Raw genomic sequence first — 13,779 nt, 5'->3', positions numbered from 1 at the left:
GGAATTAGTTAAGATTTGAAAATGTTCTATAAGTATGACATGTGGCTCCATTCTTTTCCTCTTTTGTTCTTTCCAATTCTTATTTTTGGGTTTGAGCCTTAATCAATCTCTCTTTGCCCTTGTTTGTGATACTTTTTCTCTTGTCCTTTTAGAAACACATCGCAAAGCACAATGCAAACTTTCAGGATGGCTAAACCAGTTTTCCCTTTGTGAGCTTGGAGATTTAAATCACGACCAGAAAAGATTTTTCATCTCACAGTGCTTCCTACAGTATGTGTGTATGTTGTCTCTACTGTAGTTTTGTATCATTGTCGTACCTATGGATTGTTAAATAAAAAATGTAATTTTCCACTCGAGTGCTAACAAAATAAAGAAAGCAGAATATGCAAGGCCTGTAATCTTTTCTTTTCAGCCAGAAGAGAACAGATGAAACAGACAGTTCTGTGTCAGCAAAATCACAACTAAACCTGAGACCCTAGACCACTCTTTGATGACTTGCACAATATCTTTCTGCCTGGCTTGACATTTCGGGCTTTATTCATTGTGATGTCTTAACATGCCATTGTTGCAGAAAGGACAGCTGCCTCCACATGCTTTGTTGTCAATTATTTAGTTGATTTCCTCTCGATGTGAAAGTTCGGGGCAAAGCAAACATGGCTCGAGAAATTCCGGACTTCCTCCCCACATCAGACACTGGCCTGGCTTGTGCAGATTAAGAGATCTGTTGAAACATCTTTTCTGTCACTTTGAGCTTTTTGCAATTGGATTCACTTTGGGCACAGTGTAATTATTGTCGTCACTCATTCTTGATTTAAAACAACATGCAATGAAGTACACATTATTTCCATTAAGAAAGCTTTGAATGTCCTACAACACTCTCCCCTGATGTTCAGGGGAGAAAAGGTCAGATTAGTTTCTGTTTTCTAAAAGGAGTCATGTATCTGCTTCCTTAGTGTCAATAAAGTCCCTAAATCCTCACACTCCTAACCCACATATTCTATTCTAATATGTGGATGCAAGTGCATGCATACTTTCTGAAATTTACTGTACTTTAGATCTTAGATTGTAAGTATTGCAAGAAAATGAATTGCTGAAAAGACCTTAGAACTGAAGTGTAACATCGATTATTATGCATATTTACAGTAACAAGCTCACCAGATTGAGAATTAACAGAGAAAGACACGAGTCAAAAACTACTTCATTTGCAGCTTTTCTTATATTAAAAAATATCAATATGACATACAGTATAAGCTTGTTTTTTTTAAGGAAAGATGCACAGTGACATCCTAAGACTACTGCTGTTGCAATCTCTAGTAGCTACTATCATCAGGATTTATATTAGTGAGGAGTCCTCCGCAGTGTTTTAATGACCGTAAAATATATAAAATGCATTTATGGATATATTATGTATTAATATATATGCTCAATTTACAAATATAATGCAGAATAAAGTGTATAAGAATAGAAGTCTGTTTTAAATGAAGTGGTGCATTAATATATTTTACAAGGATGCACCTACACAACATCAGCTATCTGAATCTGTTTCATGTTAAGAAAACACCATAATGGGTACTATTACTATCATTGCTAATACCATCATTACCACCCTGGGATTACAGAGTTGAAAGCTATTACAAGGCTTGAACCTCAGTTCCAGTATCACATCCTTTTGACACTCTTCTCTTCAGGGTGGAGCGGTGGCTCTGTGGCTAAGGATCTGCGCCTGTGGTTGGAAGGTTGCTGGTTCAAATCCTGTGGAGAAATCCTACTCCGTTGGGCCCTTGAGCAAGGCCCTTAATCCCAACTGCTCCAGGGGGTTATAAATGGTGCCTTATAAATAGCTGACCCTGCGCTCTGACCCCAAGCTTCTCTCTCCCTGTCTGTGTGTTTCATGGAGAGCAGGTTGGGGTATGCCAAAAGACAAATTACTAACGCAAGAAATTGTATGGGGCCAATAAAGATCTTATCTTGAGGCAGACAGGAGTGGGGTACCAGCCAGGGCAGATTAGGGGACTGGTACATATCAGGCAGGGAAGTCAGTGGGTGGGAAGCAGGAGGTCTGCCAGCTCAGCGTTAAATTGAGCTTCACACAGTCAGCACGTTCACCAGGACATGCTGGACTGAGGCCATCCTTCCAGCTATTCATATAATTGAATATTCCATCTGCGGAGAAGCCCTGCTTAGGCCACTGTTGAGCTAACGCAGGGAGAATTTTCTGCTGTTAATGAAAAAAAATGTAATGCCTCTCACAGTAAAATCTCAGAACAACAGTTTAAGAAGGACATTTTTTCAGACACAAAATGTGTCTGTAACATATCTGTTAAAGGATGTGTTAAAGGATAAGCACACAGTTTGTGATTTTACTTACACACACAGTCAATGATATACAGTGTTGAACAGCAGAATACATGGGTCTAAAATTAAAAGAAACCTGGTGCTCAATGATTCCTTCAAATACACCGTAGCCAAAGGCTAAACATTTCAATTTCAATTTTAAAGCCGTGAGGTTTGAGAAAGATGACTTGCAAGGTCAGTTCTCTGATAAATCTTATTAACTTACTACTAAGCTCAAAAAGAGAACAGGAGAGTATAGGAGATAAAGACAACCTTTTCACCTTTATTAACAGATTTAGCCTTAAAAGGTTAGAATCTGGATTCTGAGAGAGCAGGTCACAAAAAGTTCTATAGCTATGAACTTTATTAAACAACTGTCCACTTAAGAGATCTTAAAAATATTTAATAAGAATAGTGTAATGCTGTGTATGTACATTAGAGGGAGCTCTGAGACAGATTTCTGATCTTGAAGGTTTGTGGAACATTTTTAAAACCAGAGCATTTGAAGGGAGTAAATAAGCCTTTCTCATCCTGCTGTGCTTTGTAGGGCCATACATTTGATATGCACAAGACACAGGTCTTGGTAAGGGAACAGAATACAGGATGCAATAATAAATGTTTTCTTTAGAGAATCAACCAAGTGCTGAACTGAAAACCCAGCCTATGTTTATTTCTGAATGATGATCCGAGTTGTTTGTTCTGAATATTAATTGAAAGAATCTGTTTTTCCATTTTCCCCTGTTTTCCCTTTTTTACAGTTGCTCAAAACAGTATATTATTACAATGTTGTACTGTTTAGTAGAGTTCAGCCGGTAAGGCTCTTGTTCAGAGTGCATGATGTTAATTAACCAATTATTTGCATTTGTATAGCCCCTTTCATGCCAAATGATCCCTAAGCACTTCAGACATAGAACGGGACCCACATCAGGACACCAGGACACCAGGATTAATGCTTCGGCTCTTACAAACAGTGCTATAGGATCTTAAACAATCAGTAGTTCCCCTGTACTTCAAAGTGGCAGTGGCAGTGCAAAACAGAGAAGCATGGAATTGCATGATGAGGAAGATAATGTTTATTTAGTGCACATTTAAACCATTAAAAGTAATACTTATATTAATAAACCTTTGGTATGCATACCAATGGAGTATACCAGACACAATATCAAAGGTTATTCTGCAGAAGATTAATAAAAGAGCCTCCTATTTCTAAAAAGCAGGATATTTGAGGTAAAATTAGATCTTATAATTAGTGAAAAATAAGTTTGTTGAATTTTTATTTTCTCTGCTTTTTAATGCAAGTTACAGTATGTTCTTAGGTGCTGTGTTTGGGGTTGTGTTTGACAATACCAACTCTGAAGATTTAGTGGGAAGGCTACACTTCTCTGGAAACGGATATATTTGTTTGTGCAGTGTGTCTATGCATGTTCCTAAAGTAGACACCCCTATCAAGGTTGCCTGCCAGACCACAAGACCCATCAGTAATCAGAATAAGCTGATCTTCACGATGAATGCAAGAGTCCAAACCCCTGCTTAACTGCCTGGCTACTCTCCCTTTACCTCAAGATGAAGATGTGAAAATGAGAAAATGGAGCTTGACAGGAGTAAGGACAGTCCTCAGTGACTGACCACCATGTGACAGAGTGATTCATTACCGAACATGAAAAAAAAGGAAAATACTTTAAAAGTAGTACCACAGAAGCATTAACTCATGTTAAACTTCGCCATTTAACTCCACTGATATTCTGGCATGGATCTCCATGTCCTGTGCCAGGAGTAAATCAAGTAATTTAAAGGACCCGCTTTCCTTCTTTATCAAGAATACGCAAACAGAGAGTCATCTGAGAGCCTTTTTTAGAGCATCAGGGTGTTATCACTGGTGTGTTACTGCCTATCTATGGTTTTGCAGAAGAATAAGAATTGAGCGAACAGGTCAGAGGTCAGTGAGCAAGCGAGCAGGGTATTTCTGGAAAGCCTGCAAGCAACAATTCTTCACATTCCAGCGCACACTGCCTCACAGGAGCGTCTAACATTTCAACCCAGCCACCGCTACAGTGGCTGTGAGCGACAGGGGGAGAGAGAAGAAACGTTTTTTTTTTTCCAATGGTTTATTTTCCTTCACTGCGCTGACAGGTGTGTCAGTGTGGTTTGCTCACAGATTCTTTGAACTGAGCTCTCGTTTCACTCCTCTGCTGTCAGATCCCCAGGAGCTGCGTCCTCTGGTGGAGAGAGGACTGGAAAGGCCCTGTACCAGAGAGAGCAAATCGCAAAAGATGCAGATAACTAGCAGGCTGCGCATCAGTGTTGGTGATCTCTCTTGTAGCTGATCATCCTAGCTTTTACTCAGTGTCAGGCCATGATAGCTTTGATTGGACAGACAAGCCTGACTGCTGTTTTATTCCCCAAAAGCCCTGCTTCATTTCTTCTACTGAAAGTGATCAATGTTTTTGGAAAATGGTGCTCATTGCTGTCAGTTGGGTTTGGGCTGGCTGGGCCATGGTTTCATCAGAATTATTAGTCTCTGGTCTCCTCACTCTTACAATCACATCACAAGCCTGTGTGCTCTGACCGATTCATTTCTTTTACAGTTTTTACTTTTTATAATTCACCACGATCTTTCCATGGTTCTTTGGGCTGCCTGTTATTTCTATAACTTGTTTGCATTCAGGGTTCAGGAATCATCTCTGTATGTGAATACATAGCGTATGTGCACACAATATATACAGGAAAATGTATCTACAGTCTCCAGGTGTTCCCTTGGTAGAGCATTTCTTGGCTAATATAAAGGTATGGGACTCAGTGCTCCAACCCTGACCTGCATGGTTGTTGTTTTGGAAAGTTCATCCTTTATTTAGGATTTAATGTGGCCTGCCATTTTAATATGAAAAACGTTGTGCAAAAGTCTTAGACATTAGATCACAATCATTACTATATATCTGTTACAAACATCAACAATTTATTCAACAACAACACGTACGTTTTCCACTGTTACAACACCTATGACTTTTATTATTACAAGTTAGCTTGGGTGAGGAGAAACCAAGCTTGTCACTTGGCAATCTTTCATCACAGCGATCACATCTCAAGGAAAACTATAAATGAGCAGCATAACAGTAAATTTAAATTGACCAATTTAAAGTAGAAACTGCAAAAAGATTTAAAATCTAAAATCAGGAAGCACTTTTTTACATGAGAAGTTTTGAGAGTGTGGAACAAGCCACACAGCCAAGTTGCCTTCTTTCAAGAAACAACGGGGTGAGACTCAATTAACTAGATGGGCGGAATGGCCTTTTCTCATTTGTAACTTTTCTTATTGTACAGTATGTTCTCATAGCAAGTCATTTTTAAAACAGTTTGGTCTTAACCTAGCTGTTAGGCTTGAAAAAAGCACCACTGAGCTGAATGGTCTTTTGGTGGTGATTACCTTTCTCTCCATTATTATCATCGTGTTACATATCAAGGGCTGTGATGTAAGAAGATGTCCAGTATGCACAGATGCCCAGAGGTCTCCAGAGATCCAAACCCAGCGAACAGCAGAGTGCGCTGTAGTGTGAAATCCATCTTCCCTCGGAGTCTGCAGTCACTAATTGTCAAATGATGAAAGGCAATTGTGTGGGAGAGACACTGGGGACTTTGAATTTCCAATCTCCTCTTGTCTTTAAAGGTAGTGGGAACAGGCAGTCAGTCACTGGAGGCTTGATTAGAAAATCTTGGGAGTGCAGGTAATTCTCTGTAATGAACTCTTGCAGAGAGCTGGGGACTGTGATGGGCTGAAGCTGGGAAGAGAGGAAATGGGGTCATGCTGCGATAATATTTGTCCCCACTGTCAAAAGCAATGTGGCCTATGATTTGGCTTATATATAGTTGATGGTGAAATTGGCAAACATATCCATCAGAAACTTTTGCCCTTCTGATTTTTCATGCTCAGAATGTAGTAAGATATCCTGTGCTTTATTCTCTGCAGTTACTGTATTCTAAAGTATGATGATTATATAATGGGGACACATCCTGCATTAATTACTAATTTACGTGGCTGGTGCTTTCATCCAATGTGACTCATTTACACAGCTGGATGTTTTATTGCAACAGCTCAGAAACACCTTGTTCAAGGGTACAACAGCAGTGTCTTATCTGGAATTTGAACCCACAACCTAAGTTGTCAGTCCAAAACCCAGGCTGCTGCTAAAATGTTGACAAAATACGAACTTTCATACCTGGTGATTTCAGTAAACTTAAGGATCAGCAAAAGAGAGATACTTCTTATTTATGTTGACTGCACACCTACCGCGATCACATTTTCTAAGTGAAATGTGAGAATTTTTTTTTTTAACTTGGGTCATGTGTAACCTGAAACGTTGGTGCAAGTTGTTGTCACCACAGAATTCAGAAAGATGGAAAATGGTTGCTTAGTTCAGAAATAATTCAGAAATCCCGAGGAACTTGCATTCTCTTCATCTTGCTGTTGTAAGCATGGAGAAATACCTTCCAGCAGAGAGCGCCCCTCTCAGATTCAAACAATAGCTATCTTTCTAAGAGAAAAATGCTTTTTTTTAGAAGGTCTTGATCTCTTTTCAAAGGAAAGTACTTGTGTTTAAAAGCAGTGCAAAGGACTTCAGATGTGTTTTATAGAACATGTTTCTGGATGGCTGCTGTTTAAGGAATGGGAATGGTCCTCTATTCCCATTCAAGAAGAAATTCATGATGTTCAGAAAGAGAGTCATTTACAGTCATAGCAAATTATAATGTGGCAGAATTCTTGTGTGATCATCGAAGTGGAAAATCACAAAAATGTTTTGAAATGATCATGGAAACCATCATTTAATTCTATAGTCTATAGTTCAGCATGGTCATTTAATAAGATTTTTTATTTATATTATCATTTAGAGATGCTGTGAAACCTCCTTCACTGTGAATCTCATGTTCTGGCTTCTGTCTAGTCTTTTTGCCTTCTGTCAGCATATTGCAGGAAGCACCATACAGTACCTCTAACAAACTTATCTGAATGCACTTTCAGACTTTTCTCCAATCCATTTTTGGCAGCGCTGAGCTGCACTCAGTTGCTATGGACACAGATCATGTGGATTTTTGAAAAATGTGTCCATGACAACAAACTGTGGCTATCACAGAACAACTACAGTGTTCTGCATTTTTTTTGGAAGGGAGGAGGGATAACGAAGAATGTAATTTAGTTTCATTGCCTTTTCTACTATGATATGTAAAATACATAACATATAAGGTTCCTGGCATAGTAAAGTGTTATCATGCCTGTGCATTCCTAGAAGTTAAGAAAACAAGAAGAAAAAGGACAGCGAAACTCACAGTGGTTAATTAACTAATGTTTCTCACTCAGCATATGCACTACAAAACAAGCCAAGGGGAATAGGAGATATGATTTTGACTGAACCCCTCTGACCCACATCAGTATACTGTACCTGTACGTCGAACCATTTCTTTCTGAAGGAGCAATTCTGATGTAGCAGATTGGTACAAATGACAGGATGGCGTATTGCTTTAGAGCTGACATAAAGGATTTTGTTGAGATTTTTTTTTATTCTCCATATTACTGTGAGCCCCCATGGATAAAGAAATTAACCCAGTAGATTAAAATATACTCATGCAGTGGTAACATGCATAAGAGGTGCTGTGTCACCTACTTAAAACTTCCAGGATTCTGTGAGAAATGATGGAACGCTGTTGGTAATGCCTGATTGTGTGAAGAACTGTTATTTTGGTTAGCCCCGGGAGCATGGGGCAGTATGTCTTGACCAGCAGCAGGAAAATACAGAGACAGAGGAATCTAAGGTTTGATGTGGGAGGTGCTGGATGAGTGGATATTAACCCTGTCCCCTTAGGCTCTAGCTGTAATTGAATTGGCTCAATTACAGCCTGCTTCAGTGACTGAGGGAAGACACATTCTCCAGGTAAAAATCTGCCACTGTGATTAGTCATGATTTGGTGCTTTTAAGGTGAGGTTAAAAGACAGGGGTGGGAGTGGGGAGTGGAGTGAAGTAACTAAGGATCTGATGCTAAAAGAATCAGACATGTTTCAAAGGTGTGGCAGAAGCTTGCAGTAGCAATCCATTTGAATATTTCACCCAATTTAAACAAAGCAAGGAAAACAAAGTATGGTAAACCAAGCTTTACAGGCTAGAAAACCTAGATGGGACATTAAGATTGAAACAGCTAAACATTTGTAATTGACAGCTCTCTCGATCTTTTCAGTGGTGACCTGGAGTTTTTATTGCTTTGCATATGTCAAAATGCCCCAGCCAAACCATTGATATCTAATCAACATCTCGCTGTCTGTATGTGGTTTTGCTTGAATCCCGAAACATGGAATTGTCAACTACCATTGACATCAAATTCATGCACAGTAGAACCAAAGACAGTTCACTGACCAAAATATGTGCATTTACTTTCATTTAGTTCAGCAGGCAGTCGGAAGCCGACAAAAATGAGTTCCCTTTCCCACTGGGAGTCAGCTGAAACTGACTCAGTGTATGTGAGTGACTGCATGGCTCTTGATTTCTGGACCTTTCAAGTGACCATCAAAATGGCTGAGAGGCTAGTTTGTCACAGAGCAATGCTATGAAAGGGTAGTGTATTCCTTCACCCGTCCTGTTTTAGCAAAGCTTGTGCAAATCGCGATGGCATGATCTTTTTTTATGTCATCACCTCATCACAGAAACATTTTCAGATTACCCATATCAGTGCACAGCTTCAGTTGGACCTTAATAATCTGATCCTTTTTAAGACTGATATATTTCTTTAAATGTTGCCAACTAGAAGGTGTCGACTTGTTTCGTTGCCGCTGGGTGAGAGGGGTTGAGTCAGGACTGGGGATGGGGAGCGGAGGAGGACATGGGAACGAAGGGGCAGCGTTTTAACGGGACCAGCGAAGGATGAAATGTGAGCACAGAGGGCTGCCAGCGTACATCAGGAGCTTTGTCTGACATGGCGACTCAGTCGAGTGAGAAATGAACCAGGGTTTCTCCAGAGCACACGACAAATAATCATCGGCACCATGATCTTCCACTGCTCTGGGGGCATGCTCACTATTATTAGACTGGGAACTGCTGTAGATTTCTTCTCATTTTTTTATCAGGAGGTGGATCATGGTTACTCAAGTTAAAATCTTTAGGTTTATTTGAGGGAGGTAGGAAGGCGTTTGATATCTTCTATTTTATTGTGTGCGTGTGTCATGTCCATCCATCCATTTCTAACCACTGCCTACATTATGTAACTGTTAATTGTGGTTCTCACTCAACACCTGTAAGATACGGTGTTATTGTCCTCATTTTCCTTTATTTTTCTTCCCAAGGAACTGCTCGCCATCTCTGGGCACGTGGTGAAATTGTATGGAAACACGAATATGCCACCGTGACCCAAAAATAGGATGTGTGGGTTATGCAATAAGGGGGGAACTGTAATGCAACTGAGCTGGGGGATGATGTCACTTTCTCTGAGCTGGGGGATGTGCAGACGTGCGTGCAGAAATGGACAAAAATAGAAAGGCAAATAAACTAAGACTGGCCTAAGAGGAGATGTGGGATGTCTTTACATTACTACTTACAAGCCAGTAGTCTCGCATTGTTACTTTCTGCATTCTGCTACTTGCTAGAAACTTGAGGCTGAAGAAGGTAATATGCAGTCTAATCAAAATACCTGTAAAACACTGTGTGCTGTAATTTCACCTCTGTTACAGAACCTCAGCTGTATATTTATGCTATCCTGGAAAATCAAAACTTCAAAACATACTGTAATCAGACAATTACTTCAACATGAACTAGACATTACACATCATCTTCAGGAGTTCCAGTTTAAACGCATGCTTCAGGGTGAGATTTGTACATAACTGGTGCAGTACTGTAGAATTCCTGATTTCACAGGGAAGAGTTCAGAACAACACTCTTCAACTACAAATGGGAGGAGCAGAAGAAGGCTTCGTCCTCCACAGATCATAGTACTGTGTGGCAGGGAGTGTCATTTATAAAGAGATCATTAATGCAAAGAGGAAAGATTGCCTTCAGAGCTCAAAGGCCAAGAGGAATATCTGGAAGTGTCTACGAAAACCAGGAATTACAAGACAAGGGTTATAACGTTGCCAGAACACAGCCAAACTTTATCTGCCGAGCTTTCACACTGTAGTTCTTGAAACATGTACTTAAGATTTGTTGATTCCTTTCAGACTTTTGAATTCTTGTGTCAGATTCTATTCAGTCTATTCAAGACTAAAAAGATCAGATGCCGTCCTGGTCTTCTCTATTCAAGACTAAAAAGGTTCAGTTCCTTTACCTTGTCAGTGTTGGACATCCCTTTCAGCCTCAGAAACTATATGGACTAATTCAGATATCAGCAATATCATAATGTGGTAACCAAAAGTTTTACACAATATTCCAAATGAGGCCTTACTAATGAGTTATATAATTTTATTATAACATCCCTTGATTTAAATTATACTTACATGGTCTACAAGATGTAAATGATGTGTCAACAGAAATACCTCAGTCTTTCTCAGAAGTAGCCTCTTCAAGCTCAGCATTTACCATTTTGTCTTCATAATCTGTTTATGTACCACCTGCCTACAATAGAAGCTACCTACTTGCAATACCCTGTTGCTTTCCTCAAACCTTTTTGAAATTAATTTGCTGCTTCTACAGCAAAAAGGGTTTGCGAATTGTTGGCATCATCTGAAACTTGACTAGTTGGCTGAGTATTTTGGAATCTAGATCATTGAGATCAATTAGGAAGAGCAGTGGTCTTAGTACACTTCCTTGTGGTACTCCACTAAATGCTTCACTCCGATTTCAGTATTCACTCTTTATCTGGACCTTCTGTTTTCTAATTACTAATCAAATCTCTATTCAAACACTAATGTTTCCTTGAAATTTATCAAAAGCCTTCTGAAAATCTAAATACACCTATTGTAGATAGATACTTTATTGATCCCATGAGGGAAATTGCAGTGCAACAGCAGCTTAACACAGACAACACAGCAACAGTGTAACGAATGATACAATAATAATAATACAATACATACATACAGTACAGTGAGAAGTGCACTAAGAAGAGTATGGTGTAAGATTTAACACTTCTAAAACCATGCTGACTATTTTCTAGAACATTACTTCCATAATGTGAGTCTCTTTTTTGGGAACAATGTTTTAACTTTAGACACCTGAAGAAGGCTCCACACATGAAGAAGGCTCTACAGCCCAAACATTGTGTCTCTTTTCTTTTCCTTTCACCACGGACTAAACCTTTACCTGTTCCTTTCCAGCCTACACATGCTGACACAGTTCCCTACTTGAACACCCTCTAATTTAGTTCTTATATTCATTCCATTACCATACATGTAAGTCTTATTTATACTGCAGGTCTACAGTATATGATAACACCTAATGATGTCACTTCCATTTTTATACACATACTGCAGTTTCCGATGATGTCAGTGGTGATGTCATTTCTGTTTTGCTGTACACATTGCTGATGATGTCCTGTCCAGTGGTCCCAAAACTTCCTGCTGTGAGCTTGGACCCATGCTGATGTCATTGGCCATCAGGAAGGAAAATACCAAGGCTGTAAACAATGCACTCATTTTCCATGCCACTGAGCCCACAACAGGATTTAATTCTCAACCATTCCACCCTGACTAGTTTGTCTGAAGCCAGCAGTGTGCTAATCAATGCCGACAGTGGAATGCAAGCAGAAAACATTACGAACCCATCATTAGAATGCTGACATATTGATGTGGCACCTGCACAAGCCTGTAGGGAACTCCTGGAAAAAGAAAAAAACTTCATGACTGCACTTGACAGATTGGTCTTTTCTCCCCCTTATTCCTTCTTACTTCTCCTCACGCTCACAGCTGGCAGATTCACAACCAGACCAAGGAAGGGCCGAACAAGCCTTTTGGGCCATCCTTATAAAACAAATGTTTGCCAAGCTTAACTGCCCGGAAGCTGGAGGACTTTTTCTTCCAAACGATCAAATCAAGGGAAGATAAAAAATTGAGCCCACTGTGCCTTTGCCTACTCTTTTCTTCAAGGTCAAAGGACTATTAAACTGCCACGTTTCACTCCAGGTGGCATCACTGCAAAACAAGATCTTTACACAACGGGATGAGGGTTTTTTTTTTAGCTGACCATTTCTCTGCAGTGTCCACTTCACTGAAGTGTCACTTGAAGCATAAGATTCAGCACATGGTGAAATCGTAGGAGTCAGTAGCTGCAGCTCCTGGGAAATTCATGTGGTTAGAATACCCTGCTGCCATAAATTCATAATATGTTGATGCTAGTTGATCTTTTCTATTGTTTTTTTTAACACAACTAGCAGCAGTTTAAAGAACAATCAATTTTATCCTTAATCAAGAGCTTTATATACTGTAGGTTTTGTACAGACAAAACATTATTGACCTCATCAATGGGGTGCAATTTTCTTAGACTCACTTTGTGGTCCATATCCTTAATCTCAGTTTAGTACATTGTTCTGACTTTAAACTTTTGCTAAAGCATGTACAGTTTTTTCTATGTAAAGTACATTTTTCATAGACCACAATAATGATCAGAATAGTGTTTTTAGTTCATTCAGATCCCTTTTTTTATACAACCACACTGTATTGGTGGGGGTGGCCATTTAACGGGTCCAACCGCATTTGCTTGTGTGACTGCGTTAACCTCTCCTGTATCCAACAGATGGCGCTAGCACTTAAACCATCACAAAAAGACTATCTGCAGAACAGTCGAACAGCCTTATTATGAAAGGACATGGAACTGCATCTCTGTTAAAATGCAGAAAACTGGATAAGCTGGCAAGAAACTGTATGTCAGTAGGTGTTTTTACAGCTGGTATTTTCTTCTTGAGGTATGAAACCTTTAAGATCCCAATTAATGAGGTTCATTTTAAAATTAAAAATGTTTAACAGTGATCTGTGGGTCTGTCTAAATCCTGAAGTACTGTATGCAAGAACAGATCTTTCACTGCAGTTTGTTTCATGTATCTAATTTAAGCATGCGCATGGCAATGTAGATCTCTCTCTCACACACATACAGTATATGTACGAAAACACACTCGGATGACTAAAGTATGATATCTAGTTCTAGAAGAAAGGGTCCCGTTCATTATGAATGCTTTTACTGCCGAGCTTACGTGCAGATTTCTTTTCAAATCATTGGTGATGAAAGAATGTGATGTATGGAAAGAACAGAGATGAAAAAGACCTACTAGCATACATTATAGGACAACAGTTATTCTGATAATGTCACATTTAATTTTCAGTTAAATGAAGCATGTATTTTTTGCATGTGCATGTCTTCACAATGGTTCCCCTCTTTATGTGTCCAGCACACAACACAGCTATGCAGAAGTTAAATGATCCCCAGTCATTAAAATGCAGGCTCTGTCAACGCAGTAAAAATTCAATATAGGCAGGGAAATATCAATATGCTG

This window comes from Lepisosteus platostomus, chromosome 7, assembly GCF_059453375.1.
Source record: "Lepisosteus platostomus isolate fLepPlt1 chromosome 7, fLepPlt1.hap1, whole genome shotgun sequence".
Taxonomy (NCBI): domain Eukaryota; kingdom Metazoa; phylum Chordata; class Actinopteri; order Semionotiformes; family Lepisosteidae; genus Lepisosteus; species Lepisosteus platostomus.
Note: the sequence above shows the minus strand (reverse complement) of the source record.